This window comes from Solanum tuberosum, unplaced genomic scaffold, assembly GCF_000226075.1.
Source record: "Solanum tuberosum cultivar DM 1-3 516 R44 unplaced genomic scaffold, SolTub_3.0 scf00572, whole genome shotgun sequence".
NCBI lineage: Eukaryota > Viridiplantae > Streptophyta > Magnoliopsida > Solanales > Solanaceae > Solanum > Solanum tuberosum.
The window spans coordinates 260,955-268,569 of record NW_006239483.1 but is presented as its reverse complement, the minus strand read 5'-3'; positions in this window follow the sequence as shown (position 1 = coordinate 268,569).

Sequence of the window (7,615 nt, the reverse complement as noted above, 5' to 3'; positions counted from 1 at the left end):
TTCTAGAGAAAATTTACCCCCACTAAAGTCTAGCTTAGTTACAAATGTTCAGCGATTTACTATCAATAGCATTTACCCGATTGTTTATTTTATCCCATATTCCTATCACATCCCAAGAATTCCATCTCCCTATTTCGCATCTTTATATTTTTGTTGTTTTTGTTTCTTAGTTACATACAAACCCCCCATTGATAATTGACATTCGTGTCACCTTTAGATTTAGTATGTTTTTATTCGTAAATATTTATAGCTATGATTGATTAGAACTAAATTTTACTTTTCTATTTGATTCTCGACTACTAACCGCTCCCTGTGGGAACGATCCCAAACCTTGGTTGGGTTATATTACTACTCGCGATCGTTGGCACTTGAACTGGAATTAGTGTCCTGATACGTGAAGTCACTACTCAATACGTAAGTTCATGAATTCTTCTTCTATAAACATGAATTGTGTTCTTTCAATCATGAGTAGTTAAATCCACAACTAAGGTTGTGGGAACCATGAGCGATTAACAACGTATGAATAGTAACTAAGTAATTCTTGGCTAATGTTGATGCATGCATTGATAATTCTTTCGTTTAGAAGTCTTTTTAACGAGTTCACGCGTTAGAACTTGCCTTGTTGCTACTTGCCAGACCAAGGAGGTAGTTAATAAGAAAAGAATTATCAACACAGATTTAGTGTGATACTATCTAATAGTCTAATGTCAATTGGTGCGAGGTTGAAAACTAAGCCATACATTGATGTGATGTCTAATCTGAGGTAAAGGTAAGAGTTAGTAAATTATACAATCACTTAGGGATACATAACTTACCACTTTGCATGTGATACCCTAGGAAATAATTACTATTATTAGGATTACCACGTTATGAGCTTATGGGGAACACATACATCCTAGTTTCTCTCTCTCATTGATAACAACAAAGTTCGAATCTTGCTCACTTGTTATTTAACGACATTCAGTTATTTGTTTCACAAATCCCCCCCTCCCCCTTTAATTACTTGTTTTCGAAAGTTTGGCTAAACAAAAATAATCGTGAGTTAAGGTTAAGTCTAGACGATATTCCTCGTGGGATCGACCCCAACCTACAAGTTGGGTTCTTTATTTGACAACGATCGCTTATGCTTCTTTAGGGAGGTGTAATTTTAGCGTATCAAATTTTGGTGCCGCTGCCGGGGAATAAAGCTTTTAAATTACATTTAACTACATTATTGAACTTCAGTCTATTATTTCCTGATTTTACTTTTTCTTTTGTTTTTGTTCTCTACAGGTTTCTACTCTAGTGTATGCCAAGTACACGGAGTCGAGGCGAACCATTGACACCGTACGATCCTGAACTAAGCAAGACTTTGAGAAAAATGGCTAATCTTGGGATCCTTAATAATTCGGTCATTGAGGAGCCTGAGGATCAAATGAATAATGAGAATTCTCAGGTTCGTGGTGGCAATCTACTAGGTGATGCAATGAGGGTGCAAAATCCACCAGAACCAAGGTTGCAAGATAACTACAGGGTCAACTTCAATGCAATTGAATCAGAAGGACCCATTGTTCTCCCTCTTCTACCTGCACGGCATACATTTGTGGTGACAAGCAGTTTGATGCAGATGCTTACAATGAGGGGGTTGTTTACTGGTATGGCTTCAGAAGATCTGCGTGGGCACATGGCCAAGTTGAGGAGTGTTTGCAAGAGTTGTGTGGGGAGACCAGAATTAGATATGGATGTCATAGGGTTGAGAGTCCTCCCTCTATCATTAACCGGTGATGCTGCAGTGTGGTTTTCTGAGCTTCTATTTAACTCAATTCATACATGGGACCAGTTGCATAAAGTATTCATGGCAAAGTACTTCCCATTATCTAAGAAGCTGAACCACAAAGATAACTCAACAACTTCGTGGCATATCTGGAGAGTCTGTGAGTAGTTCGTGGGACAGGTTCACTGCATTCATAAGAAGTGTTCAAACCACCGCATTGACGACGAGTCACTGAAGGAGTACTTCTACAAAGGTCAGGGTGATAATGGTAAAGTTGTGCTTGATACTATCACTGGAGGATCATATGGTGAGTGCACTTTTGAGGAGATCGCTAAGAAGCTTGAAAAGATTTCCTGAAACAATAAGGCAAGGAGCACTAGGAAATCTGATACTTTCAGGAGCACATTTGCGATTCAGGCTGCACCTAGTCAATTTGCTGATGAGATTCGTGAAGAGATGGCGCAAATGCAGACATAATTGGGTTTGGTATTAAAACATGTGACCGGAGGTGCATAAAAGGTAAATGTGGTGAACTATCTGACAAGACCACCACCAGAGAAGGAGTGCTACTATGAGAAAGATGTGTATTTGGTGAATGATCAGACATGGGGTTTTCAATCCAACGCCTAGGTTCCAACTCGGATAATTGGCGCCAAGGGCAAGGAAACCAAGGTCGGAACTATGGGAACTACAATCGAAAGGGTAACTATGTCTGGGATGGGAACTACAATCGTGATAGCAACTACAACCGGAACAACTATGGTAACATGAATGATAGAGTTGGGCCCTATGTTCCACCTAGGAACAAAGATTTTGGTAATAGAGAAGTTGGGGGTAGTATGTCGCATATTGAGGATATGATGCAAAAGATGATGAAGCGGTTTGATTCGACTGATGATAATGTGAAAGAGATGCGAAATGACTTGTCTGGAATTGGTCAAAAAGTTAATGCCCATGCAGTGTCGATCAAGCAACTCGAGCATCAGTTTGATCAGTTGTCCACTACTGTGAATCCACGACAGCCCAGAACTTATCCCAGCAACACCATCCAAAATCCGAAAAATGATGGGCATTGTATGGCAGTCACTACTCGCAGGGGTAAGCAAACCATTGATCCACCTATGCCGTCTGAGGTTGAAATTGTGGTAGAGAATGATGATGATGAGATTAAGGTTACTGGAGAGTCAAAGAATGCTATAGAAAAAGAAGCGGAAGTGACTCAGAAAGTGGTTCCTATTCCTAGACCGCCACCGCCATTCCCACAAAGATTGGTAAAGAAGACCGAAGAAGGGAAATACCGCAGGTTTATCACTATGTTGAAATAGCTTTCCGTCAATGTGCCATTGATAGAAGCTTTGGAGCAAATGCCTGGGTATGCGAAGTTTATGAAGGATTTGGTGACCAAAAAAAGGGCCGTCAGTTTTGAGAACAATGAAAGGTTGCAACATGCAGTGCTATTGCTACTAGGTCACTTGTTCAGGAGAAGGAGGATCCTGGAGCCTTTACTATTCCTTGCACCATCGGGTTGTTGTATTTTGCGAAGGTGTTGTGTGATTTGGGTGCTATCATTAATATGATGTCATTGTCTATTTACAAGAAGTTGGGTTTAGGGGATCCAAAACCGACTGCGATGAGATTACTCATGGCCGATAGAACTGTGAAGAGGCCCATTGATGTTCTCCAAGATGTACTTATGAAAGTGGAGTCGTTTATTTTTCTGGCGGATTTTCTGATACTTGATTGTGAGGTTGATTTTGAGCTTCCCATCATCCTTGGGAGACCATTCCTTGCTACTGGGTGTGCCTTGGATGATATGGAGAGAGGGCAGATGAAGTTTCGATTGAATAGTGAAGAGGTAACTTTTAATATCTGTAGGTCCATGAAGCAGGAAAGCGATCCCAAGTCAGTGTCTGTGGTGAATCATATTATGGAGCGAGGTTCTGATGTGTCTATTGAAGAGCGGTTGGGTGTTGATGCACTTGCAGCGATAATGATGAATTTTGAGAGTGATGGTATTGAAGACTATGATGAGTTGGTTTCCGCACTTGATAGGTTCGAATTTTGTTCCAAACCGAAGAAATTAGAGTTAGATATGAAGAATCACGACTCTCCACCCACAAAACCGTCTATTGAAGAGGCTCCAAAATTGGAGCTTAAGGCTCTACCATCACATTTGAGGTATGTATTCTTTGGGAGAGATGGTACTTTACTGGTCATCATTGCGGCCGATTTAAATGCAGAACAAGTTGAGGCATTGATCTCTATGTTGAAGAGGTTCAAGCGGGCTATTGGTTGGACTATTGCGGACATTATTGGGATTCCTCCTGGCATTTGTTCTCATAAAATCCAACACATGCCGGACAACAAGCCTGGTATCAAGCACCAAAGGAGACTAAATCTGCCTATGCAAGAGGTCGTGAAAAAGGAAATCATCAAGTGGTTGGATGCTGAAGTTATTTATCCCATTGCTGATAGTAGTTGGGTGTGTCATGTTCAATGTGTGCCCAAGAAGGGGGGAATCACCGTGGTTCCAAACGCTAAGAATGAACTTATTCCAATGAGGCCGGTGACTTATTGGAGAGTGTGCATGCACTACCGCAAGCTAAATGCATGGACAGAGAAAGATCACTTCCCTATGCCATTCATGGATCCGATGTTGGATCGTCTCGCTGGTAAGAGTTGATATTGTTTTCTATATGGGTATTCGGGCTACAATCAAATCTCCATATCTCCGGAAGACCAAGATAAGACCACATTCACTTGCCCTTATGGGACTTTTGCGTTCAAACGAATGTCATTCGGGTTGTGTAATGCTCCATCGACTTTCCAGCATTGTATGATGTTGATATTTTCAGACATGGAAGAGAACACTATTGAGGTATTTATGGATGATTTCTCGATGGTAAGTGACTCGTTTGATCATTGTTTGAATAATCTGGCCGAGGTACTAAAACCTTGTGAAGAGTGCAATCTTGTGCTCAATTGGGAAAAGTGCCACTTCATGGGGGGAAAAGGGGATCATTCTGGGTCATTGGATTTCTAGAAGGGTATTGAGGTCGTTAGAGCTAAAGTTGAGGTAATAGAAAAGCTTCCACCACCTATCTCTGTTAAAGGTGTTAGAAGTTTTCTTGGGCATGCAGGCTTTTATAGGAGGTTGATCAAGGATTTCTCCAAAATTGCACACCCATTGTGGAAACTGCTCGAAAAAGAGTGCAAATTTGATTTTGATGATGCTTGTCTGAGAGCATTTGGAGAGTTGAAAGCAAAGCTAGTTTCTGCACCTATCATTATTTCACCGGATTGGGGGTAACCGTTTGAAGTGATGTGTTATGCGAGTGGAGTGCCGCTTGGTGTGGTATTGGGACAGAGGCGAGAGAAGATTCTTCATCTTATTTACTATGCCAACAAAGCTCTAAATGTGGCTCAAAAGAACTATACAGTGACTGAATAGGAACTCCTTGCGGAGGTTTTTGCATTCAAGAAATTTCGATCCTACTTGCTTGGTACTAAGGTCATAGTGCTGACCATTCTGCATTGAGGTATCTGATGGCTAAAAGGGATTCAAAACCAAGGTTGATTAGATGGGTATTGTTGCTGCAAGAGTTCGATTTTGAGGTGAAAGATAGAAAGGGGATAGAAAATCATGTTGGCGATCATTTGTCCAGATTAGAGGAGAAAGCTATGCGCAAGCTAGGAGATGGGGCTGAAATTAATGATGCTTTTTTCCAGACGAACATGTATTGGCTGTGATTTTCCAAATGAACAAGTATTGACTACTTCTCATGATCTTATTCCTTGGTTCACAGACTTTGCTAACTACTTGGCAAGTGATCTGGTTCCATCGGATTTGTCATTTCACCAAAGGGAAAAGTTTATGCATGATATGAAGAAGTTCTTTTGGGATGAGCCATATTTTTTCCGTAATTGTGCTGATGGGATTATTCGTCGATGTGTCCCCGAGGTTGAGATGATGAGTATACTAGAGGCGTGTCACTCTTCGCCTATTGGTGGGCATCATAGTGATATTCCGACTGCGCATAAGATTTTGCAGTCTGGGTATTACTGGCCTACCATCCACCAAGATGCTCATGATTTTGCCAAGTCTTGTGATTGTTGCCAAAGAGAATGAGGAATTTCAAAAAGGCAAGAGCTACCTATGAATCCGATATTGTTGATTGAGTTATTTGATGTATGGGTCATTGATTTTATGGGTTCATTTGTGAGTTCACATGTGATGAAGTATATTCTTGTTGTAGTCGATTATGTATGTCGAAATGGGTGGAAGCAATTGCGCTTTCAAACAATGAAGGTAAAAGTGTCACCGCATTCCTGAAAAAGAATATATTCTCCAGATTTGGTACACCTAGGGCGATTATCAGCGATGGGAGGTTCCCACTTTTGTAATAAGTTTTTCAAGGCGTAGCTAGAGAAATATGGAGTACGTCACAAGGTAGCCACTCCTTACCATCCACAGTCTAGTGGGCAAGTTGAAGTGTCCAACAAAGAGACCAAGAAAATTCTTGCTAAGACTGTGAATGCAAATATAATCGATTAGTCAAGGAAGCTTCATGATGCTCTATGGGCCTATCGCACCATATTCACGACTCACATAGGTATGTCCCCCTACCAACTTGTATATGGGAAGTCTTGCCATTTGCCGGTAAAGCTAGAGCATAAGGCTATGTGGGCGCTAAAGAAGTTGAATTTGGATTGGGGTGCCACATCAAGTCAAAGAGTGAATGACATGAATGAACTTGATGAGTTTCGCCTAAAAGCTTATGAAAGTTCAGTCTTGTACAAAGAAAAAATGAAGAAGTATCATGATCAAAAGATTGAAAAGCGTGAATTTGTTGTGGCTGATCTGGTGCTTCTATTCAATTCAAGGTTGCACTTGTTTTCTGGCAAGCTCAAGTCCAAGTGGACCAGGCCATTCATAGTCACTCAAGTGTTCCCACATGGAGTGGTCGAGCTCGAGAACAAGGAAAGTACAAGGTTGAAGGTGAATAGGAAAAGGATCAAGGTCTATATGGGGAAAGAAGAGAGTGTGCAAGAAGTGGTGGAGGCCTACTACTTTGATGAAGTCTGAGTAATCAAAGGGCCTGCGTCGTGCCGCGACGTTAAATTAAGCGCTGCTTGGGAGGCAACCCAAGATGTACAATCTAGCCAACTATAGTTTTTTCTTTTCAATTTAGGAGTTTTTTTTGTTTATTTGAATATTTGTAATCCTTTAGATAGGTGTTTTATTTTTGTATTAGTGTTGGCTAGATATAACATAGGGTCCGTGTCTAAAAAGTGTCCAGAAAATATAAAAAGAAAAACCTCATAGTTGCTACATGAACAGGGACGAACAACTGAATCTGCAGAAAATAGGTCGTGCAGAGATCTATGGACCCCATCGACGGTCCGTGGGTCCATCCATGGATCGTGAATGGTGTCTGTAGACCCCAGGTAAGTCCTCAAAATTTCTAAGTGTAAGAGTGACCTACGGACTGGACTTACGGTCTGTAGGTCGACCCACGGCCCGTAGATGGGTTTCGTGGGTCCAAATTAGGGTTTTTGGAGACCCGACCCGGACCCCCCTTTTAATAAAAACCCTGAATTTCAAATACACCCTCCATTACCCAAATCCCCTCCTAACCGTTTCTAACCCCTCAAAATCCTAAAACTCCCTCATTAACTCCCTAAATCACTCTCCTCTCCCACACATATCATCTCATCCCCCATAATTATCCTTTTCCTCTCCCAAAATCACTCATTCTCCCTTCACAAAATAATTCTCGGTCCGGGTTCGGTGTCAAAAGGCTAGAAAAAGTCTAAGGAGTTCATTGCATCACACACTAACCCACTTCGCTTGCTTGAAAG